The following is a 26,238-nucleotide window of genomic DNA, read 5'->3' as shown; positions in this document are numbered from 1 at the left end:
GGCACCTTCAATCATATCAGCCACATTCTGGCCACTGAGTTGAGAAAGGATGATAGTCAGCTGAAAGTCTGAAAGTTTGATTTCTTGTGACTTGTTTGGCAGGAACAAATATGCAAGTCGGAGACTCTTCCAAAACAAAGAATTTCCAATTAGAAGAGAGAACAAGCAGTTCTAGCTTCACTGAATCTAAGACAACAGAGAGCAGATCAATTTTTTTTTCCTCTTTAGATATACTACAATTGCACTTTTTCTCCTAAGGGATCTTGTTTTCAAAAGAGGTATATGATCTATTATCATAGTAGTACTTCATGGATTTGGGAAATATTTATAAGATTGGTTGCCTATGAAAAATACTGAGTATTAAATATGTGCCTGAAAGGCAGCACACACTATAAAACAGAACCCATGTTACTTCCACTTGCAGTAATCAATACTTCTGTATGTAGTTTACTTCCATATATTTGTTCTCTGTTTGCTGTAACTCTCAAGCCAGACTTTAAACTTATTCTTGATATTAAGTTATTGATTATAAAATAGGAGCTATCTTCCACATGAAGATAGTGTGCATGAGTATTTTTACCAATTACTGTGAATTGAACCTTGAACTAAAAGCACTTACTTGGTCTGATTTGACAGTGAAAAACACAGAGAAGCATAATAGGGATCTCAGAGAGACAATGCTTGTCCTGAAGAACCATCAAAAGTCTGTTATCAGCAACTTAAAATCATTAACAGAACACTTTCAAATCCCTTAGCTATAGACAGGCAAGTTACAGGTTGATCATGAAAGTTATCGGTGATCTGTACATCAAAACCACATTGATTATCCTATGTGGCAGATCTGAGCAAAGCAGGGAAAATTACACATTTCATGGGATTGGCTAGATCTATTGATGGTGCAATGATATATTCAATAATTAATCAACAATTATTAAGCAGATATTGACTTTTGATGAAATGAGCAGAGATATTAGTTTTATAATAAAATATCATTAAATCTTCATTAACGTAGCATACAAAAACATTACCCTACATAAAATAATTCTAAAAATGACATCATAGTGGTAAGTATTGCTTGAATTTATTTTAAAATATTAAAATTAAAATAATAATAAAAAGAAATAATTATAGGAAAGAAAATGAGAAAACTTAGAAAGAAAGCAATTGGTGAAAGAATAATACCATGTGTGGTGAGTTGACCTTGGTGGCTGCCAGATGCCCACCCAGCCACTCACTCATTCTCCCTCCTCAACAGGACAGGGGGAGAAAATAAGATGAATAACTTGTGGGTCAAGACAAAGACAAGGAGATTACCTACCACCATGGACAAAACAGACTTGACTTGGGGAAAATTAATTTAATTTATTGCTAATTAAAAATAGAATACTATGTTGAGAAACAAAGATAAAAACTAAAACACGTTCCCCCACCTATCCTCTTTTTCCCAGTCTCAGCTTCACTTCTTCATTGCCCACTTCTCTACCTCTTCCCCACCACCAAGTGGTGCAGGGGGATGGGGAATGGTGGGTTAGGGTCAGTTCATAACAGTTTATCTCTGCCACTCCTTCCTTCTCACACTTTTCCCCTGCTCCAGCATGGGTTGTCCATGGGCTCCAGCTTCCTTCAGGACATATCCACCTGCTCCAGTATGGGAATCTCCATGGGCTGCAGGGGAAACATAGAATAAAATCATAGAACCATTAAAGTTGGAAAAGACCTCTAAGATCATCGAGTCCAACCATCAACTCAATACCACCATGCCCACTAAACCATGTCCCTAAGCGCCACATCTACACAACTTTTAAATACTTCCAGGGATGGTGACTCAACCACTTCCCTGGGCAGCCTGTTCCAAGGCCTGACCACTCTTACAGTAAAGAAATTTTTCCTAATATCCAATCTAAACCTCCCTTGGTGCAACTTGAGGCCATTTCCTCTTGTCCTATTGCTAGTTATTTGGGAGAAGAGACCAACATCTACCTCGCTACAACCTCCTTTCAGTTGTAGAGCGTGATGAGGTCTCCCCTCAGCCTCCTCTTCACCAGGCTAAACAATGCCAGTTCCCTCAGCTGCTCCTCATAAGGCTTGTGCTCCAGACTCTTCACCAGCTTTGTTGCCATTCTCTGGACATGCTCCAGCACCTCAATGTCCTTCTTGTAGTAAGGGGCCAAAACTGAACACAGGATTCGAGGTGCGGCCTCACCAGTGCCGAGTACAGGGGCACGATCACCTCCCTACTCCTGCTGGCCACACTATTTCTGATACAGGCCAGGATGCCGTTGACCTTCTTGGCCCCGTGGGCACACTGCCCAGGAATATACAGGAATATCTGTACCCTGGAGTACAGAAGGGAATCTGGGACCTGGAGCCAGGATACCTCCTCCCCCTCCTCCCTTTCTGAACTTGGTGCTTGTAGGGTTTTTTCTGACTTTTTTTTCTCTCTCTCCTCACTGCCTGTGCGTTTTTTGCCCTTTCTTAAATATGTTATCACAGAGGCGCCACCAGCATCGCTGATGGGCTTGGCTGTGCCCTGCCGTGGGTCCATTGGAGCTGGCTGGGACCAGCCATGTCCGGCATGGGGCAGTCCCTGGCCTTTCCTCATAGAGGCCACTCCTGCAGTCCCCTGCTGTCAACACCTGGGCAGAGACACCCAACACACTGTGTTTAAAATAGCAGGAGTTAGGTAAATACTCTACATGAAATATTATAATACTAGAGAAGGACAAGACTGCTTTTACAAACATGTAGTGTGGTCTTCATCCGTAAAACCAGCATTACATTTTCATGATTTCAGTAAAAATCAGTTGGCCAAAGGGGCAATCATTGAAATATTCCTTTATAACCTTTAAAGGACTTCATATCTTCTACTGGAAATCACCAGGGTTCATGATTTAGACCGTGGGTCATCAGGCCTGCGTATGAGAACTGTGCCGGATTCAAGCCCTGGTCAGGGAATAAAGTTCCCTCACACATAGGAGAAAATGCTGGTAAAACGTATCATTTTGACCCTGCTAACATAGAATAGAGCCCTCCATGCAGCTCAGTGTCACTGGACTTGGTAAGCACTGGAGCTGCAGTTTGCTGGGCCGTATTGGAGCAGTCATGCTGAAGTCGTTTGATGCAGCATTGGTGCCAGAGGGAACTGCTCTGCTCCCATTTGCAGCTGTGGGCAAGCTGACAGTAATGTTGTAACAGGAATGTGGTAGTTAACACATGAGGAACAGAACAATGTGGAGTGCAGAAAGTTTCATTTGGAGCACACATGAATGATCAACTTCAGGTACCCCCCACAAGAAGGCGGCTGCAGAAAATATTCCACTGCAACATATTCCCATAACAAAAAGAGGAGGAATGCACTAATTTTAATATCTACAGCAGCTCTGAATTTGAAAAAGACTACTGTCCGGTCTGGGGCCTAAGGCAAATTTGGACTACACAGACGCGGTATGGCTAAAAGGATCCATGATTTGGGTCATGCTCTGGACAGTAATTAGGAATACTTTGATGAGTATTTTATTAAGATACAAATGCCAAAGTTAATAATGGAAAGACTCAAGAAGAATGTGATTTCTTGTACTGGAAAATGATCTTCGAAGGAAAGATCTGAAACACAAACCACAATTATCTGTTAAAACCAAACTGGAAAAAATCTATAGGAAATGACAAGAGTGGGGAATGTGCACTGAAAAAGTTATGGACTGGATGACTAAGGCGGCCCTTGCAATCTTTAACATCTCTACTTTCCTCACTCCTTGGTAGAGTTTTTGCTTTATTTTACACCATTGCTGTAAACATAAGTTCTGTTCCTCCTTATGCACTGAGTACTACCTATAGAGCACAGATGTACTACTCTCAGTACATAAATATAAGCAAGTCTATAGGTTTTTCCATAGAATTAGAACTTGGGTCTCTGTCCTGAAGCAGGAACTGAGCTTGATGCTTACACAATGTACAAAGGAAATCAGAGACAGTCTGAACAAGGGTAAGGGACTGTCTGCATAAAGAAAAATGTTTGGAAAACTGGAATAGTAACTGCAAATCATGCAACTGGTTTAATCCATGTCATATTCTTATAGGTTGCTCAGTATGGAGTGCCTATAAAACTACAAATTTACAGGAAGTTGTTGTCACATCTAGATCATAGAATCATAGATCATGGATCATAGAATAGTTTGGGTTGGAAGGGACGTTTAAAAATCATCTAGTCCAACCCCCCTGCCGTGGGCAGGGACATCTTCAACTAGATCAGGTTGCTCAGAGCCCCGTCCAATCTGACCTTGAATGTTTCCAGGGATGGGGTATCTACAACCTCTCTGGGCAACCTGTTCCAGTGTTTCACCACCCTCATCATAAAAAATTGCTTCCTTCTATCTAGTCTAGATCTACCCTCTTTTAGTTTAAAACCATGACCCCTTGTCCTGTCGCAACAGGCCTTGCTAAAAAGTCTGTCCCCATCTTTCTTAGAAGCCCCCTTTAAGTACTGAAAGGCTGCAATAAGGTCTCCCCAAAGCCTTCTCTTCTCCAGGCTGAACAACCCCAACTGTCTCAGCCTTTCCTCATAGGAGAGGCATTCCATCCCCCTGATCATTTTTGTCGCCCTCCTCTGGACCCACTCCAACAGGTCCATGTCTTTCTTGTGCTGAGGGCTCCAGAGCTGGACGCAATACTGCAGGTGGGGTCTCACCAGAGCAGAGTAGAGGGGCAGAATCACCTCCCTTAACCTGCTGACCACGCTGCTTTGGATACAGCCCAGGATACAGTTGTCTTTCTGGGCTGTGAGCCCACATTGTTGGCTCATGTCCAGATTTTCGTCCACCAGTACCTCCGAGTCCTTCTCAGCAGGGCTGCTCTCAATCCCTTCATCCCCCAGCCTGTATTGATACTGGGGGTTGCCCCGACCCAGGTGCAGGACCTTGCACTTGGCCTTGTTGAACCTCATGAGGTTCACACAGGCCCACTTCTCGAGCTTGTCCAGGTCCCTCTGGCTGGCATCCCGTCCCTCAAGCGTGTCGACCGCACCACTCAGCTTGGTGTCATCTGCAAACTTGCTGATGGTGCACTCGATCCCACTGTCTATGTCACTGATGAAGACATTAAACAGTACTGGTCCCAATACAGACCCCTGCAGGATACCATTCATCACTGATCTCCATCTGGACATTCAGCCACTGACAACTACCCTCTGGATGTGTCCATCCAACCAATTCCTCACCCACCGGACAGTCCACCCATCAAATCCATACCTCTCCAGTTTAGAGAGAAGGATGTTGTGGGGGACTGTGTCAAAGGCCTTACAGAGGTACAGAGAGACGACATCTGTAGCCCTTCCCATGTCCACTGATGTAGTCACTCCATCATAGAATGGTTGGTCAGGCAGGACTTGCCCCTGGTGAAGCCACGTTGGCTGTCTCGAATCACCTCCCTGTCCTCCATGTGCCTTAGCGTAGCTTCTAGGAGGATCTGTTCCATGATCTTCCCAGGCACAGAGGTGGGACTAACTGGCTTGTAGTTCCCTGGGTCTTCCTTTTTTCCCTCCCCAAAAATCTAGATGGGTACTGGATTAGTTTATATCAAGAAATGTTTCTTGTACATTTTTGTCTTTTAAAATTATTCCCTGTTAATGAAACAAATGTAATTCTGCCAATCTTGAAATAATTCCCACATCACAGCATTATGATTAGTTTCACTTTCACACCAAGTCTGCCAATTTTTTAAAACAGTCTTCTCATTAATAGTACTGCCTAGTACGAGCTGCCAAAAACCATTTAATGTGATATGAAAAATCTAGCATTATGTAGGTGCTTAGTGAAAGCCACTAGTGTAAGATTTTATATTTCCTCCAATGGATTTGCCTGAAATTAACTCTGTGTATTCTCATTATGTATTCTCTGGCAAAATAAAACTGCTATTTTTCATCATTCAATTTGCACATTTATGAAGTCAGAGAGGTACAATTAGTATTCTCTTAACCCTATTTTTATGGATGCTATTCAGATGCAGAAAGTAATTTTCTTGATTTCAGTGCATGCACCTGAAAACATATTGATTTTTTATTCCTATTGGGCCTTAGCCAGTACACCTTTTCATCATTTTCCTAGCCTACGTGTGTGCCCCTGTTTTTTATCCCTTTCCCCTTATCCTGCTGGCTCTGCCAGGTATTTCTGTCTGACTGTGTTCCTCCCTCTGATGCCAGCTCTGTACTCCACACCAGCTTACCTCTTTTTGCTGCTGGACACCTTTCCTGATGACTCACTCCAGCCGTATGACTTATTTGGTTACTCCTGCTCTCTCTTCTCTCAAATTAGATGGTGAGCTCTTCATTTCATGGACCATGTCTTTTTATTTGTCCCATAAAGCTTACATGGCATTTATGGGAGCAATATAAATTAATAATAATAAACATTTTATACTCTACTTGATATACATTTAGGTATTTGAACTGTGAAATACTGCCTTCAGTCTAAGCAGATGTCAATGTATGATTGTGCAAGGCGCAGCATGAGCTGGGGTCTCCCTGGGACTTGCGGGTGGAGGGGGCTCCCTGGGGCAGTGGGGCTGGGTCTGGCAGCCAGGGCTGTCCCAGTGTCCCACGCAGAGAGCAGGGCAGCCCGGGGGACAGCCAGGGCAGGCCCAGCCCCAGACATCGGGCACCTCCCTAGAGCCAAAGCTGGGCCAAAGCTGGGCTGGGACATCAGCCCGCAGGTGGCCCTGGCTTTGTGGGGCTCATGGCTGGCAGGGCAGGGCTGTGGTGAGCTGGAGACTGGCCCTGCTGTGGCTTCACTGGGACAGGGGCTGATGGTCCTGGGGGGCTGAAATGGGGTCCTGGGTCCAGGTCCAGTTCGGGGAAGCCTGAGGGAAGCAGGACAGGGATAGTCAGGGCTGTCAGTGCCCTCAGTGTTCTGCCAGAAGGACTGTCTGGGACAACCATTTATTTATTAAAAATATATTTATTAAAATTTTTGGGTTTATGTCTCATGAAAATGTAAAAGTTAAGCCATCTCTGGAAAGAAGAAAATAGACTTTACAATTATGGTCTCCTGGTTCTCAGAATAAATAAGCATGGGCAGACACATGAAACTATTTGCAGTTGGAACTTGCTTGGTTTATACATTGTCGTGGTTTAACCTGGCAGCAGCCAAATACCACACAGCCGCTCGCTCACCCCCCCGCCGGGTGGGATGGGGGAGAGAATCAGAAGGGTAAAAGTGAGAAAAACTCATGGGTTGAGATAAAGACAGTTTAATAGGGAAAGCAAAAGCCACGCACGCAAGCAAAGCAAAACAAGGAATTCATTCACTACTTCCCATCGGCAGGCAGGTGTTCAGCCATCGCCAGGAAAGCAGGGTTCCATCATGCGTAACGGTTACTCGGGAAGACAAACGCCATCACTCCGAATGCCCCCCCTCCTTCTTCTTTGCCCAGCCTTATATGCTGAGCATGATGTCATATGGTATGGAATAGCCTATTGGCCAGCTGGGCCAGCCGTCCTGGCTACGCTCCCTCCCAGCCCCCTGCACATCTGGCAGGGCATGGGAAGATGAAAAGTCCTTGACTAGCGCAAACAATACCTAGCAACAACCAAAACATCAGTGTGTCACCAGCATTATTCTCACACTACATCCAAAACACAGCACTATACCAGTTAATAGGAAGAAAATCAACTCCATCCCAGCCAAAACCAGGACAGTATCCACCCCTTATTCCATGCCATTTACATCATGCTCAGGTCCCACACTATCCAATACATTCTCATTACCCACCATCCCCCTTCCCATCTTTTGATATAATACACAGATATCATTCCCTTAGTCTATGGACCACCCCTGTAAAATGTCCATAAAATATCCATAAATGTACACAAAATGTTCACTGCGTTCATTTAGTCCATGATTTTGGGCTCCATCTGTTATGGTGGTCACTCAGGTCAGCAGAGGTGGTGTGTTGCGTGGAGTTACTGGGCACCAAAGCCAGCTCAGGTCGGGTCACTGCTGCGCTTGCGCTGCTTCTTGTAAAGTTTGTCCTCCGTTGGTTCAGGTGGTTCCTGCTATAGTAATTCCTATAACATGCAACTCAAATCATGGGTTACAACAATTTAAAGGTATATCCATTACAATCTCCACCCCTGGTCCCTTTGGGCCAGACCATAGGGTTTAACATTGCAATGAACTCCTCCCCTTGCCCCTGCTCCGGCTTGGACTTATCCACAGACTGCAGTCCCTTAGCGTGTACCTGCTCCAAGTGGAGCCTTACCTATGAGCCACAGTCTCTCCAGAGGTATACCTGCTGCGGCACAGACTTATCCACTGCCACAGTCGCTTCAAGGTGCACCGGTCCCAGCGTGGCCTTACCCACAGCCACAGTCCCTTCAGAAGTAAACCTGCTCCAACACGGCCTTACCCATGGCTGCAATCTCTCCAGGGGTGTACCTCCCCTGTCATGGGCTTATCACGGCCACATGCTTTGAGGTGCTCCAGCATGGCCTCATGCACAGCCACTGACGCTTCAAGATGTACCTGCTGCAGCATAGACTTATCCACAGCCACAGGTGCTTCGAGGTGTACCTTCTCCAGCGTGGACTTATCCTTAGGCCACAATCCCTTCAGAGGTATACCTGCTGCAGCACGGACATAATCACGGCCACAGATGCTTCGAGATGTACCTGCTTGGGCATGGGCTTATCCACAGTCACAGATGCCTCGGGGTGTCCTGTCCCACATGGACTCAGCCACAGGTCACAGTCCCTTCGACTCGAGTTCACGCTGCAGTTCCATCCTGTCCAGCACAGCAGCACAGAAGCAGCAGCGATGCCCTGGCCATCTGCCAGCCCAGGCACATCCCCATTGCTGTTATCAGAATGTTCCCAGGCACAGCACAGTAAGATGATAAACAGTGCAGCAGTACAGCAAGCAGCGAGAGCAAAAAAGCAGCCACTAACGAGCACAAGACTCTAATGCACATTAAGGCAAGCAAGCCCCATGGCAAGCACAAGAGCCTGCGAATTAATAGCTAAACAGCAGTAACAGCTATAAATTCAATCTAGCACATTCCAATCAAACCTGTCGTTATCTCGAACCCTTCGAGCCCCACGTTGGGAGCCATAAAGGACTGTCATGGTTTAACCTGGCAGCAGCCAAATACCACACAGCCGCTCGCTCACCCCCCCCCACTGGGTGGGATGGGGGAGAGAATCAGAAGGGTAAAAGTGAGAAAAACTCGTGGGTTGAGATAAAGACAGTTTAATAGGGAAAGCAAAAGCCACGCACGCAAGCAAAGCAAAACAAGGAATTCATTCACTACTTCCCATCGGCAGGCAGGTGTTCAGCCATCGCCAGGAAAGCAGGGCTCCATCACGCGTAACGGTTACTTGGGAAGACAAACGCCATCACTCCGAACGCCCCCCCTCTTTCTTCTTCACCCAGCCTTATATGCTGAGCATGACGTCATATGGTATGGAATAGCCTATTGGCCAGCTGGGCCAGCCGTCCTGGCTACGCTCCCTCCCAGCCCCCTGCACATCTGGCAGGGCATGGGAAGATGAAAAGTCCTTGACTAGCGCAAACAATACCTAGCAACAACCAAAACATCAGTGTGTCACCAGCATTATTCTCACACTACATCCAAAACACAGCACTATACCAGTTAATAGGAAGAAAATCAACTCCATCCCAGCCAAAACCAGGACATACATGTACATACACGTGACTGTGTTTAATTGTGTTGCACAGAATGAAAAATATAAGGCCTTGTAAATCAGCAAATGTAAGTAAATACGTTTGGAATTTTTTCCCATTCTTCCTATCATGTGTCTTATTCACTATCAAATGATGCTATGCCACACTGAGACACAAAGTGTAGTGTCATATCACCTTTAATTATGCCTTTCTGTCCATTTCTAGAAATGTATTCAGCAAAGTATAGAATCTGTATTTACCCCAGAAGATAGGTAGAATCCAATTAAAGCAAGACTGGGTGTTTGATTGCTAAGTGCATTAATGACAATGAAAGGACTTATGGTCAAGTCAAGCAAGTCAAATAAGCTGCTTAATTTTTCAGGGTCATGAATGAGTAATATGAATTGACAGCACACAAGGATTTGTTTCCTAGTGTCAAACTTTAATTATAATTTGAATTGCAACTTGTCCTGGTTCCGGCTCGGACAGAGTTAACTTTCTTCCCAGTAGCTTGGGGGGGTGTGCTATGTTTTGGGTTTGGTGTGAAAGGAGCGTTGATGGCCCATTGATGCTTTGGCTGTTGCTGGGTGGTGCTTGCACCGGGGGAGGGGGGGAGGGGGGAGCACAGCCGGGGTGGTGGACCCAGCTGGCCAATGGGGTATTCTATACCATGTGACATCATGCTCAGTATGAAAAACAGATGGGGGGGGGCTCGGCCCCCCCGTTCGTGACACGCGGTCGGAAAGTAGTTGCATTGTGCATCCCTGCTTCGTATATTCTGTTATTGATGTTGTTCTCATTGTTGTTATTACTGTTCTACTTTGTTTTATTTCAATTATTAAACTGTTTTTATCTCAACCCGGGAGTTTTCCTACTTGTGCCCTCCCGATTCTCTCCCCCATCTCACCGAGGGGTGGGGTGGGGGATGGGGGGGTGAGCGAGTGGCTGCGTGGGGTTTATTTGCTGGCTGGAGTTAAACCACGACACAACTGCAAATAAAAACCAATTCTTTATGTCTGGAAGATACTTTTCATTTAGTCTTTGTATAAATGCACACATGTCCACAGGCATACACATCCACAGACACACACTGGGAAAGCGGCAGTTGTGGTGATGGGTTGTGCTCCTGATGCACAGTGCAGGGCAGTACATGCAATCAGTACATGCAGCACTCACACGCAAATGACAGCAATGTGACTGTCTGCTCTTCAGGGAACCAGCATGTGCTACATGAATGTGTATTGATGGAGCAATGAAGAGCAAAGAAACCTGTGTATTTCTCAACATATATACAGACAAAGGAACATAAGTTTTACACTTGTTTAGTATGCTTATGTTTGGCTTCATAATTGCACTTACCTATGTACAAAAGATATGAATTATCTCTAGATGAACCTTATGCTAAAGCTAATCCATTTCATATTTAAAACCCAAACTGAATCTGGACGCAAACTGAATTCTAAAGACCAGACAGAACAAGATAGTGAAATAGCTGAAATTTAGATTTAAATTTAAAGTTTTTCATTTGCATCTAGACATCTTTTACAGTGAGATAACCACCCTGTTTTTATTTGCCTTAATATACATCAGGATTTTATTCTGTCAGCATACATATACTTGTGTAATCCTGCCTTAAAGTATCTTGCCTTTAATTTAAGGCTCAATTTCATCTGCAACACTAAATAGTCAGCATTTCTTAGGTAATATATGGACATAAGAAATCAGGTGTCAGAGTCTGGGGTAGTTTCTGCTCAGTAGAATTCCAGAGCGTTCTCTCCCAGGCAGCATATAGACAGGAAAGAGGAAAGATTCTTTTGTGTGTGTGTGTGTGTGTGCATGTCAGTAATCTCAAGATTTTGTCCTTAGTGATATGTCAGTGGTTGGCTGAGTTTTAAGGCTTCAGGATAATTTTGACTGTTTTTATTGCTACATTCAAACAATTTTTGGCAAAACACAAAACATAACATCTTCTACCAGCTAAAGAAAGCACTTCAAAACTTTTTGGTATGAGGATATCCATTAAGTTGAACTATTTTAACTTGAGCCTTACTCATCACATTTTGCCATTCAGTGCTAACAATACTCAGGAACTGGTGAAACTATTTACAAAGTCTCCCAAGTAATTTCTTTTTTTATAACATTAGCATCTCCTGATTCTCTGATGTTAATTACAAATATGTTATATAGATGTCTCCTTGAAAATGTATGAGAAATAACTCTCACCTTTTTCATTTTAAATCATAGAATATGAAAAGATAACAAGGATGAGGTTCGATTGCCTGAACAGAGACATACAGATGTTTTAACTCCAGGTACGTAAGGTATACTGTCTGACGTCAAGCAGCCTGGCTCCAAGACCCACAAGGAGGGCAGATCTTCTGTGATGCCTCCCAGGCTCACAAAGGTGCTTTGAATGTCTCAGGTGTCACCTTTTACCTCCATTTAGGAAAATCAATCCCACTCTAACTTTTAAATTCATCACACAATTTTAGATATTTGCAATGTAGATACCAACATATGAACAAGTCACTAGGCTCCATTTATAGTCAAAGGAGAAATCCTTACGTAAGGATTCAAAGAACTTATTTTATATGGGCATTTTAGGATAAGATTAATTTTGCAGTGAGTACCTATTCTTCCTGCTTGGTCATAAAATGGTACTGCAATAATCCACTCAGTTGAGAAGGTAACATTGTTGATGTCCACAGTGGATCAGAGGAGCCCCTTCAAAGTGCTATTGTACTGGGTCTCCGAATGTCTTAGCCACATAATAATCCATCCTGGATATGTTTTTCCTCATTTTTAACAACTGAATATTGGCTGTCTTTCACTGTATTGGTATATCAACAGTTTTGTACCCCCTAAATCTGTTTTTCAATTGAACCTGTTATGTGGACAAATGATTCTTGCAACAGAACAAACGTTGAGATGATTTAAGGTTTACAATAAAAATCTGGTGATTCATATGGAGACATATTTATGTTGAAGAAACATCCCTTTGATGCCAAATAATAATAATAAACTATTATGAATCTTTAAGGAAAGTATATATGAAAATATCTTATGTAAGATTTTTCTTTATTGTGATAAGAAAGAGTACTAATGTCTTCCTCTATGAATAACTCCTACAGAACTGAAGTTAAAAGCCTTTTAATCTGAGCCTAAAAATGAAACAAATGTTTATGTCAGATGAAATTTTTATCTCATTTAGCAACAAGATAACAGTTAGAGCTTTGCAAGAGAGAAAAAAAAATGCAGTCTTTGTAATTTTGTAACATATTTGTAGCCTGCATTGTGACAATGGTAAAAATCTCATTCCAATCATCTTTGACTGGTATGAATCCACACCAGTCTAACGACATCAGTTATCTGTGACTGAAGTGTATAAGGTCATGACTTAACATAGGTATAGTTACTTAATATGAATCCATATTTTTAATTAAAGGATAAGGTTGTGATGTATTTTGCCACAAGAAAGACATTAATGAAATATTTAAGCAGACGACACCAAGCTGGGCGGGAGTGTTGGTCTGCTGGAGGGTAGGAAGGTTCTGCAGAGGGACCTGGACAGGCTGGATTGATGGGCTGAGGCCAACTGTATGAGGTTCAACAAGGCCAAGTGCCGGGTCCTGCACTTCGGCCACAACAATCCCAGGTAACGCTACAGGCTTGGGGAAGAGTGGCTGGAAAGCTGCCCAGAGGAAAAGGACCTGGGGGCGCTGGCTGACAGCTGGCTGAACATGAGCCGGCAGTGTGCTCAGGTGGCCAAGAAGGCCAACGGCATCCTGGCCTGTATTAGAACTAGTGTGGCCAGCAGGAGCAGGGAGGTGATCGTGCCCCTGTACTCAGCACTGGTGAGGCCACACCTCGAATACTGTGTTCAGTTTTGGGCCCCTCACTACAAGAAGGACATGGAGGTGCTGGAGCGTGTCCAGAGGAGGGCAACGAAGCTGGTGAAGGGCTGGAGCACAAGCCTTATGAGGAGCGGCTGAGGGAACTGGGGTTGTTTAGTCTGGAGAAGAGGAGGCTGAGGGGAGACCTCATCGCGCTCTACAACTACCTGAAAGGAGGTTGTAGCGAGGTGGGGGTTGGTCTCTTCTCCCAAGTAACAAGTGATAGGACGAGAAGAAATGGCCTCAAGTTGTGCCAAGGGAGGTTTAGATTGGACATTAGGAAAAATTTCTTTACTGTAAGAGTGGTCAGGCCTTGGAACAGGCTGCCCAGGGAAGTGGTTGAGTCACCATCCCTGGAGTATTTAAAAGACGTGTAGATGAGGTGCTTAGGGACATGGTGTAGTGGGCGTGGTGGTGTTGGGTTGACGGTTGGACTCGATGATCTTAGAGGTCTTTTCCAACCTTAATGATTCTATGATTCTATGATTCCAAGTGTGACATTTTTAATATTCACCAAATATTTGAATATTTACCAAATAGTTAAAATTCACCAATTTACTAAAAGATTAATTGAAAAAATAAAACAATCTGTGTGCCATATAATTTTGTCCTTAATTACTGGTAATTCTTTCTAAAAGAACCACTTCTAAGGCTTTAATATTTAAAAGTGTACCTCTACTTCTAAAAAAAAAATCTAGAAAAGTGGCACCATTTTATATTAGAGGACTGGCCCTGTCATGTATTTAGAATCATAATTACAGACTTTAGTCATGAAAATAAGTTTAATATTTTATTACTTACTGCTAGCACAGCTTTGCCAATAACGTTAAAAAGAAAGTTAATTGGAATCTGCTGCATTTTGTGGATCAAGTGCATCACTACACCTACTCACTGAGAGCCATAACATCTCAGAAATGTTCCCTAAAAGCACAGTCTAAATGTAATGGGTAACACAGATATGGAAATTAATGCAGAACATGAGTAGAAATATTAAAGATTATAATAAATAAGTAGAAAAGAAACCAACTGAATTTTCAGAAGGCTAGATTTGCAAGTTTTGCTTTTAAAAATAACTCATTTTTTAAAATGTTTTAGTGAGGCATACTTTTTCTGTAAATCACTGGAATAATGGAGGCATTACATTTCCAACATCATTCATGGAAAACCATTTGATTAGACCAGAATCACATACTGTTTTCTTCCTTCAGGCAGAGCTGCTATTTTATTTTATTTTGCAACCTCCAAATATCATTAGGTGTAAAAATGACCATTATTGTTACCCCAAAGTGGTGCGTATTTTCCTCCCACCTGCACTGAGAACTGAGTCAGCACATGGCCCTCATATTGGAAGAGGCATTCTCAGGAAGGTATGGAGTTACCATTGAAGAAACCCCTACGTAATATGCATATGGGAGCAGCATTTGGGATGGGAACAAACTCCCCAAACTTTAGCCTCCAAAAAGTAGGTTTCCAGGCTAAATTACTTGTCCAGGTTCCCTCAGCAGTTACAGAGAGTCAGGGCTCTATAAACACAATCACCCCATCAATCTTCCACTCCTATTACAGGATGATCTGCTCTTTAGAGATGCCTGTCTATTCCTGATAATTATAAAGTGGACCCTGACTATCATCATAGTTGACTAAAATTAAATGACATGACTTCTGATTTCACAGATTATCCAATAAATAATGTCTAGCTCCTATAAGATATTTCAGACTAACTCAGTATCAAGTGCTCCTCTATATCTTCATTTTTCTGTAAGAGGCAATGGTTGTTCCACTTTAGGGACTACTCCATTAAAACAGTTATGGGATAACAAGGGGGCTAGCATCAATAGTGGTAACTGAGGACTCTGAATGGCTCATGTTCAGCCGGCTGTCAGTCAGCACCCCCAGGTCCTTTTCCTCCAGGCAGCTTTCCAGCCACTCTTCCCCAAACGTTGCCTGGGGTTGCTGTGGCCGAAGTGCAGGACCCAGCACTTGGCCTTGTTAAACCTCATACAGTTGGCCTCAGCCCATCGATCCAGCCTGTCCAGAACCCTCTGCAGAACCTTCCTACCCTCCAGCAGATCAACACTCCCGCCCAACTTGGTGTCATCTGCAAACTTACTGAGGGAGCACTCGATCCCCTCATCCAGATCATTGAGAAAGATATTGAACAAGACTGGGCCCAAAACTGAGCCCTGGGGAACACCGCTCGTGACCGGCCGCCAACTGGATTTAACTCCGTTCACCACAACTCTCTGGGCTCGGCCATCCAGACAGTTTTTTACCCAGCGAAGAGTGTACCTGTCTAAGCCGTGAGCTGCCAGCTTCTCTAGGAGAATGCTGTGGGAGACAGTGTCAAAGGCTTTACTGAAGTCCAGGTAGACCACATCCACAGCCTTTCCCTCATCCACTAGGCGGGTCATAGAAGGAGATCAGGTTGGTCAAGCAGGACCTGCCTTCCATGAACCCGTGCTGGCTGGGCCTGATCCCCTGGTTGTCCCGCACATGGCTCGTGAGCGCCCTCAAGACGAACCACTCCATAATCTTCCTCGGCACCGAGGTCAGGCTGACCGGCCTGTAGTTCCCCGGATCCTCCTTCCGGCCCTTCTTGTAGATGGGCGTCACATTGGCAAGCCTCCAGTCATCCGGGACCTCCCCAGTTAACCAGGACTGCTGATAAATGATGGAAAGCGCTTGGCAAATGTTTAGGAAGGGTACCAAAGGTGGGGAAAGGGATGGATCCAGATGATTTGAGGAAAAACAAGTGTGGGAAAATAGAGGGATAAAGGGGTAAAAAGGGCTGGTCATATATAAAGAATTTGGTGGTCAGTACACTTGTCTGCCCATGAGCCTGATCAGCGCAGCCTGTCCTGTCTTCTCATGGATTTCTTTTCTAACTCCTTCCTGGGTGAGGGACTCTCTGTTATGTGTGCATGGTGTGTATGGGGGTGTGAGTGCAGCAACTGGAGTCAGATCATAGGTCAGAGGGCCCATGTGTTTGCAGTGCCAGCAACTGGAGAGACTGAAGTGAGTGGATGTAAGCAGCAGCAACCGGAGTGTTACCATGGGTCATAGGGGCCCATGTGTCCGTCGTGCCAGGAACTGAATTGAGTGAAACGAAGAAGTCTCTGAAAAACTCTCTAAGACTCAATTTGGAGTTTTAGAAAGCAGGTATTATTTATTGCAGCGCTGGATGCACAGGGGATCGCTCCACCTAGTGTGTGTGCCAAATCACTTAACCATAGAAGTTATATACAGTTAGAGTATATATATTCATTACATTCATTAACATATGCAAAAGTCTCAGTCTTCACACATACTTAGTTCTAGCTCCTGGCTTAAGTAGCGTAATTCTCACTAGCACCACCCTCTTATCTCAAGATACAAGGTTGGCCTCCTTATCTAGAATACTAAGTTTCAAGGCCTTTTTATCTACTATGTGTCAGGTCGGCCTATTCACAAGGTATTCCTAACCATCTGCATCATTTCAACCAAAGAACTGTAAATCTCTTCATTGTTCCTTTGTACTTGACGTTAATCCCTATCATGAGGGAGGCCTGGGTGCCAGAGAATCGTGAAACCCAACTGAGTGAAACCAGGTGTCAGCCCCTGGGGTGGTGATGCAGTAGGTGCAGTACCTACTATTCCATACTGCTCGCTTCTGCAATTCTACTGCTCACTTCTATAATTCTAAACAATGAAGACTTGTTACTTAGAAGTTAGGTAACTAGCAGATGTTGTGTTTGCAGGTGTGTAGAATTGTAACTAGTATAAATCGTGTATTCTGGAAGCATTGTTAGACTCTAGTGAAGAGTAATCTCGGAAAAGAGACACCATAAACAAACATGGTCCAGACGTGGCTCGGAGACAAACCTCGACCTTATAAGGAAAGAAAGGAACAGGTTCACAAAGAGTTCACTACCCTGCCGACCACCAGAGACCACCCGAGACCCTCAAGGAGACCCTAAAGGCTTTAGTGTGCATATGCCTAGGATGATGTAATATTATAATTAGTTCTCAGAAATTTAATGAATATGTAAAAGAGAAACTTTAAATATGTATGAGAAGCATGGATATAAACAGAAGGATGATTAGACCAGGTGTGCTAGATTTGTGGCAAGTCCACCAAGCACCCAGGCCTGAATAAAACAATATCTCTTCTGAGCATGTGGAATTGGTTACTTGCACGCCGGGCACAAATCCGCTTTTTGGACAACAGTGGAATCAGGGGGTTCGAGGCATGTGAGTCCATAGTGTCAGCAAATGGAGTGAGTGCGGGTGTGCGAGTGAGTGTGTGAGCACTACAGTGAAGGTCAAGCTGGGCTAGCCAGTAAGTATGTGATGTGATGGGAACTGGGTGAGGGTGAGACCACAAAAGAGTTGGCTACTGGGGGGCAAGGGGAGTCTTGGCCAGCTGCCAGAGAGACTGTAGGGTTTGGGGTCAATTGGGAAACCTGTTTGTTTGTGTGTGTGTATGTGTGTATGTTTGTGTATGTGTGTGTGTGAGTGAGACAGCCTGTACTAGCAAGTGGAGCAGAGCTGTGGCCTTGGGGACTTGTATGTTCAGGTGCCAGCAACTAGGGAGATGGATCCAGGAGCAGCTACTGGGCAGGCTGAGTGTCTCAGCCCAGCTGCTGGAGGGGTCCAAATTGTATATATCTCTATATGTATTCTCACTAGTGGATCTCCACCTGCTCAGCAGGAGAGGGAAGCAGGACGAGGCCATTGGTGTTTTGTGTGTTCGTGTGAATGCTCTGTGTGTCTGTTCATCATATGTGTGGCCAGCTATGTGTATATGTACATATGTACATGTGCTCTGTGTACACGTGTCTTCCGGGAATACGTCTTCAGCCTTGCCACTGATTAAACCTGGAACGATGGAGCTGGGGCAGCTGACGCCTCTTTTGGGCTGTTGGATCTGGCCCAATATTTTTTTCCCCTAAGAACTTACTTTTGAAATGTTATTGAAGGGTAGCAGTTAATGTGCATTTAATGTTACACTACATTATTAATGTAGGTTTGGATAGCATGCAGGAGATGGGTATGTACTTAGGAAAGCCGATGATTATCCATGAACCAGCATGTTCATGGATCTGCACAGGACAGGGTATGATATAGTGAACATTTTGGTATATAAAGTGTTGAATGCTTTCATTGAGAAACAACTTCGGGAGCAACATAACAAACATAAGTAGCATTAAGACTCATTTAGAAAATTGTGAATTAACTCCTTATTTGGAAGAGACAAACAAGAATAAAACATGAATATGTTTGTACAGCAGACTAGTCTGTTCCTAATAACTTAGGATGAACTTCATTGCTGAATTCTAAATTGTATGCAATTAACCAATGAACGTTTAAAAATTGTGTATATTTAAAAAAAAAAAAAAAAAGCAGGGGACTACACTGTTCCCTTTGCTACTATTTTTCACAGAATCCTAGAGACTTATACAACATCACCTTTGTTAGCTCTGATCACGTTATGACCTTCAATGCTCAAGGAAACAGGTGAATGAAGCATTGGCTATATGAGCAATAGTTAGTCCTCTACTTCTGACTGTGGCACTAGATAGACATGATGGGCAATATATTACCTTGAAAAGAGATTTCATTATTCTGTAGAGTGTGGTAGGAACATGAACTATGTTTCAAAATTACCTTGAATGCACAAGCTGGATTCCAGCTACAGTGAAAGATTCAAGTATCTAGTGATTTATAACATATGACTCAGGTGTACTTGCATGAAGAAATGTCTTGTTTGTCAAGACACTCACTTTTTTGCAGTCCACTTCTACAGTAATGTTCATTCTTCATATTAAGCTTCTGAGTTCATTGTCATTGGTAATTGTGTCAAGACAATGAAGAAGATAAACATTATCTTTCATAGATTTTAAGTTGCCACCAGCAACTATTATTTCTTTTTCAAAACTGTATTCTCTGATGAATACTTCCCCTCCCTAATACTGATTTGTCACCTATTTCATTGGTTTATAAATTTACAATTCATATTTTTTACTTTCTTTTGATCATTATAATTTCAATCCTTCAGACATTGTTCCTGGAAATTTATGATGCAGATTTCTTTGTTCTGGCTATTTTTTTCCCATAGGTTTATGGTCAAAACTGGTCAAACTGAACTAAGTTCTTTACTCAGTTTAAGAAATAAACGTGATCTTCTATATAGCAGTTCTCAGTTTATTTTTTTACTGCTAAAAAAAAGGTTGTAATACAATGACATTCTGTTCTACTCCATTTTCTACTCAATTTTGCCTTTTTCCTCTTCAAAAATAAATCATGGAATTATAGAATCATAGAATAGTTTGGGTTGGAAGGGACCTTTAAAGGTCATCTAGCCCAACCCCCCCATGCAATAAGTAGGGACATCTTCAACTAGGTCAGGTTGCTCAGAGAGACCCCTGTCCAACCTGACCTTGAATGTTTCCAGGGATGGGGCATCTACCACCTCTCTGGGCAACCTGTTCCAGTGTTTCACCACCCTCATTGGAAAAAATTTCTTCCTTATTCTAAATCTACCCTCTTTTAGTCTAAATCTACACTCTTTTAGTTTAAAACCGTTACTCCTTATCCTGTCGCAACAGGCCCTGCTAAAAAGTCTGTCCCCTTTTAAGTATTGACAGGCCGCAATAAGGTCTCCCTGAAGCCTTTTCTTCTCCAGGCTAAATAACCCCAACTCCCTCAGCCTTTCCTCATAGGAGCAGTGTTCCATCCCCCCTGATCATTTTTATGGCCCTCCTCTGGACCTGCTCAACAGGTCCATGTCTTTCTGGTGTTGAGGGTTCCAGAGCTGCCTGCTGAGGGTGCACTCGATCCCACTGTCCATGTCATTGATGAAGATATTAAACAGTTCTAGTCCCAATACGGACTCCTGAGGAACACCACTTGTCACTGATCTCTATCTAGACATTGAGCCGTTGATCACTAAATGTTTGCACAAAATAAAACATTCACCTTACTGATGTATAAGAGGTGAGTCTGGTGTGATTTTGTGATTTTTTTTTTTTTATTATTATTTCTCTTGGTAATAATTTGAAATTTCTAGAAAATAAGAGAGGAAAACAAGGATCAACAAAATTCACACACTGTAGTGATACAACTCTTATTAAGCCATTGTTTTGCCCCAGAATTCCTTCTTGGAATGTGACTATTTTCACATATTTCCAAATTCTATTGAATTCTGTTATCTCAAAATGTTATATCCATTCAAAGACTGATAATCAGTCAGTCCTTCTACTTCAGGCTGGTAATAGATTCCTAGATGTGCATCAGGTATTTTGTATCAAAATTTTGGGACCCGAGTAATAACAGGAGCCTTTGTAATTTTACAGTAGAAGGTGACTCACATTAAATATTTTGTTCCAATTAGTATGGCAAAACATTGTTTGTATCATCTAGAGGAAAACAAACAACACTTCAACAGTGAATAAGAATGAAAAGCTTTTAATATATTGAATCAATATTTGAAAACAACAGACAGAAACATTGTTCATGTCTTCATTGGCTTGTGATTTTGGACAGCTTATGATGTTCTAACTATTTAAAAGAGAACTCATTTGCCAGGTGAGCTTACTAAGACCTCACAATTGCAAACCAGCCTACCATGCTTCTGACAGATTAAATGCCCCCTTGATATTAATGTACTCATTGGTTTTACTTTACATTTGAGACTGAATGATTCACAAAGTTCATTTTTTAGAAAAGTTTCAATCAAAGAAAGAATGTAAAAATAATGAAGTAGAAAGGTTTTCTAGTTTTGGGGTTGTTGCATTTTAAAATTTTTTTCATTGATTCAGAAATTGTAAAACATAATCATTAAACAGTGCAGACCTGCATGAAGAAGAACTGATCATATGATGCAATTGCTCGGTCAGCTCACAGTGATAACATCTGTAGTCACACAATAATCACAATAAAGAAGTTAAAAAATTGAAGGAATATAAAAACCTCCATTTCTTACTGCTGTTTGAATTTCACACACACAAAAAAACCCACATTTTTTTTTAAATTGTAATGAGTTTTAAACTCGGTAAAATCATAAAATCCAGTCAGTTCTATGAGATCAAATTGAACAGTTCATATTACACTGTTTTTAGGATTACAGGTATTTTGGGGAATGAGGAAAGAGATTTGTTAGGAGCAACTTAGAGATCTTTATTGTATCAGTTTTGTACCTTTCCAAACTTTTACGTGTAAGGTAAAAACAAATCATGCCAGTAATATAAAATAGAAAACTTTGGTCATTAAAGTCTGTATTGTGCCCAGCTGATGAACATAAGTCATTTATAGTCTTTTACACTGCAAAAAACTAGTTATTATTACTATGACATCTATTTTCTACACGCTTCTTGTACTACAACTTGAATTTATTCCACTGCTTATTCAAGTCTATATTTAAAAAAACAGTTCAGAATCACTTTTCTTCTATGCATTAATTACTGCATGGTATTTTAATTCTGGACTTCTGCTTATGACTTTTTATTTTAAATTACTAGCTTTTTCAAAAATATGGGTAGCATTAGTCAGTCATTTTCCTTCTAAGACTGTATACAGTTTTATGAAAACATCCTTACTCTTCTTTCTTCCTATGATATTGATACCAAGTTTCATTGACAACTTATATTCTTAAAACTGTGGCTTACTGTATTTGTATGATAAGTCACAGATATCAAACATTTTAAGCATCATCATCTTTTGAAGAGTTACTCTGGTTTCCTTTGTAATAGCAAGAACGAAATTCTCTGGAATTCTTCTACCCATACAATACAGCTTATAGAACAGAATAAAGAACACGGTACCTACTGTTCCACATAGCACTGGAAACTTTCTACTGGAATGATGTCCTTTTTGCTCCTCCAGAGGTTTAAAAAAAGAAGTTTTCATCTGCCATAAATAAGCTAGGTAAGGCAGGATAAAATATAAATTTATTACCTGCTTTCCTCCCTCACCCAAGTAATCAGTTACTTGACAGAGAATATTTTACTTTCTCTGCATTAGTCAGGACTAGCAAATCAAACAAACCTCCAAGTCAATTAGTTTCAATATGCATCAAATTTCTTTTTAATGAAATATAAATTGTCTAACAAACCGATATTCACAATACCTCCTCAAGTTTTCTTAATGTACCTATAGATTTATATTTGTGCTACCATTTATGAAAATCTACCTGTCATCCACTACCCAGGACCTAACAACTTTACTTGGACTACTTATCTAACAAACTAGCTTTTCAGTCTAATGGCAGGTAGCTATGGAGAGAAAATCAGAATGCGTGGACTATCCTTTGATCTGTTGCACTGGGAAATGTTGTTAATATTCAGTGAGTACACTACAAAGAAGTCAACGCATGCTTGCATATCACTGAATGTTCCCTCATCACTGCCTGCTTGTTTAGGCTTTGATTTAAGAATAATACTCCCTTGTCTCTTGTGCCACTATTAAAAACAAACAATGGTTAAGGTATTCTAAAACTTTGAATAACTTAATTTTAAAAACCAGTTTTCAGTTGAAAAATATCAGAATATTCCTACAATAAAGGATTTTGGTATGTTACAAACGAGCAATGAAAAAATACATTTAGCTGACCAGCGCACTCATTTTTAGAGTTCCAGAAGGTTGCCTATCAACGAAGAGTGAGATCTGCAACTGTAAGCCTCTTCTTGATAATAAGCTCTCTGTTATTTGAAAGGGATGTTTGACCTTTGTTTATTTAAGCCCTCATGATTAAAATTTGGCATAAACATCCTTAGAGATGCTGTGGCCCATTTGTGGATCAAGCTGTTGAGTAATGAGTATCTCAAGAGTCACTCTTTCTCCGTCCCTTAGCTATTTAATTATGTAACAAAGATGGATTATATTCCCAAGCAGTAGTCTAGGGTAACCTGCACCACTGTAGTTAGGTCAGGCTTCTTTGAGATAGCGGATGTGACTTTCATTTCATCAGGGAGTTGTTGGCACCTGAATCCAGGTCTTGGGTGAGTGTTCAGATACTGGATATAAGGGCACAGCAAAGGAAATAGTGCCAATTTTGCCATCTGTCTGTTGTAAAACAAGGTCTTCTGCATCTGCTTCCAGAAAGGCATAAACAAAAATGAGAGAAAGGATATTTCAGTAGCATATACTCTGAAGAGCAACAAAATTTAAGATATGGCTCAGTCCTCAGCAATTTTTCTGTCTACTCCAGGCATCTTCCATTCAGTATGTGCCTTTCTGGGAATTCAATTTTTCTAATGCATTTATGTGCATCTAGGCTTTATGTGTGGAGCTAGTGTGTATAATCCAGGTAGTAAATTCCATTTAGGAGGCAAATATCTAAAGGTTTGGTGCAGCAAAATGTAAAGTAAGAGTATTGTTGTGGTTTAACCCGGCAGGCGGGCCAAACACTACACAGCCGCTCGTTCAGTCCACTCCCGCCCAGTGGGATGGGGGAGAGAATTGGGAAAAAAAACAGTAAAACCTGTGGTTTGAGATAAAGACAGTTTATTAGAACAGAAAAGGAAGGGAAAAACAAATACATATACAAAGCAAGTGATGCACAATGCAATTGCTTACCACCCGCTGACTGATGCCCAGCCAGGCCCTGAGCAGCGATCGCTGTTGCCCAGCCAACGCCCCCCAGTTTATATACTGAGCATAGCGTCATATTGTATGGAATACCCTGTTGGCCAGTTTGGGTCAGCTATCCTGGCTATGCTCCCTCCTAGCTTCTTGTGCACTTGGCAGAACATGGGAAGCTGAAAAGTCCTTGACTAGGGTAAACACTACTTAGCAACAACTAAAACATCAGTGTGTAATCAACATTATTCTCATACTAAATCCAAAACACAGCACTATGCCAGCTACTAGGGAGAAAATTAACTCTATCCCAGCTGAAACCAGGACAAGTATTTAAATCTTTTTCCAGAATCCAGAAGACCTTGTCATGGTTAACTCAACCTTTTATCCCTACATGGGATAGCTGGAACACGAGAGGTCCAGTTTCCTCATTAGTTTACTGAGCTTGCAACTGGAAATTATGGTAATGCTTTCTAAGTTAATCAGGTTTCAGAATTATTTGTTCAGCTTTTGACGTCATCCTTCAATGAAATACTTAAATAGTTTGGTTTTTTTTTTCTTTTTTTTCCCCCCTCCAGTAGGATAAATTGATAATTTAATCAAAAAGCAGAGAATAGATTTGAACTGGGCTCAATTTAGTTTTACTGAGACCATATTTAATGAGGTTGCAAAGGCCATATGATACTTCAGATTTTGGCCTTGGATGAGGAGATTTCTACTAGAAATATCATTTTAATCAGGAAAGAAATGAAAATTTATCAAAAGAACAGAAAATGGGAAGTCATAGGATAAAGTGATAACAGGACATTTTAATCTACTGTAAAAAAACTTTCTGAATTTCTATAATATAGACTGTGTTAATCTTAAGGATCTGTAAAAAAAACCCTTTGCATATAGCTATTTAGTTTTCAACTTCATCATTTTATAGTATGATTTCAAATGAATGGTGCTATATAAATCTGATAACTGTATCAATCTACCAAATTATGGTCAACCACCTAGATTCAGGAATTTTTTACAGTTTTACAGCACATGGGTATAAATAAGAAGGGACCACAACTATCTAGAATAGAACACATAAAGCTAACTCAGCTGAAAAAGAGCAGAAAAGAATTCAGACCTGACTTATATTTTCTCTCAGTGGAATAGATGCTGTGGCAGGATCAAGAATCAACAGACATTTACACCCAGTTGGACAGGATTTGCAACCAACACATACAGTGCAGAATGTGAGGAAGGAAGAGATGAATGTTTAGCAGTCACTTGCAGTGAATGGAAATCCACACCGAAAAATCTATTTTCTGATTGCTTGTTTGTTTTTCCTGCATGTATCACTTCTGATTATCTTTTTGAGCCCAGGAATTAAGTACTACAGAAGTTAGTTCAGAAGAAATAAGCTTATATTATTTAATAATTTATTAATCAGATGTAGGAAGGGAGTTAGGTCTGCATTAGTTTAGGAACCTATTCCAAGAATATAAAGTACCATGGAAAAACGAACAAAAAAAAAAAAAAAAGAGTTACACACTAGACCAGTTCATTTCACACCAATCAAACTCTTCTGTGCTGATATTTACCTCCCCAGTATTGCAAGTAAATGTATGTATACATATATACATATACATATACCTGTTTCAGTTAAGAAATTAGATATCACTGTGATGGGAATGTTTAGAAGACTGACAGATCAGGCCAGTTCATAACTAAACTTTGCTAAATTAATTCCTTAGCAGCACACTTCGTGCTAATGCTTAGCTCTTGCATGTTGTTGATCATCATCACCACCTGTACAAAACTGTTACTCTTTAGCACTCATATACTATTTTAGCTGTGATTATGCAACTCCCTGCAGCTGATGCCATTCATTGAGCACTGATGACTGTGGCTGTTGGTGGCTCCTAGTCACTGAAGTCAAGGTGGTCATGTGTGGCAGCTCTTTGATGAGAGAAATCAGAACTGAAGCACCGTTGTATTCTGTCTTTCGTCTTAATGATTGGTGGTTTGATGCCATTTGCCCCTTTCCTAAAGATCCTTTTGATACTGCTTTTTCTTGGTTTTGTGGGGGTTTTTTGGCCTGGATAATCATTCCTTTTGTGCATTAGATAGGACAGCTATCG

The sequence above is a fragment of the Calonectris borealis genome, chromosome 2 (genome assembly GCF_964195595.1).
Source record: "Calonectris borealis chromosome 2, bCalBor7.hap1.2, whole genome shotgun sequence".
In the NCBI taxonomy this organism is placed as follows: Eukaryota; Metazoa; Chordata; class Aves; order Procellariiformes; family Procellariidae; genus Calonectris; species Calonectris borealis.
The sequence above is the reverse complement of the archived record's forward strand: the minus strand, read 5'-3'. Positions refer to the sequence as shown.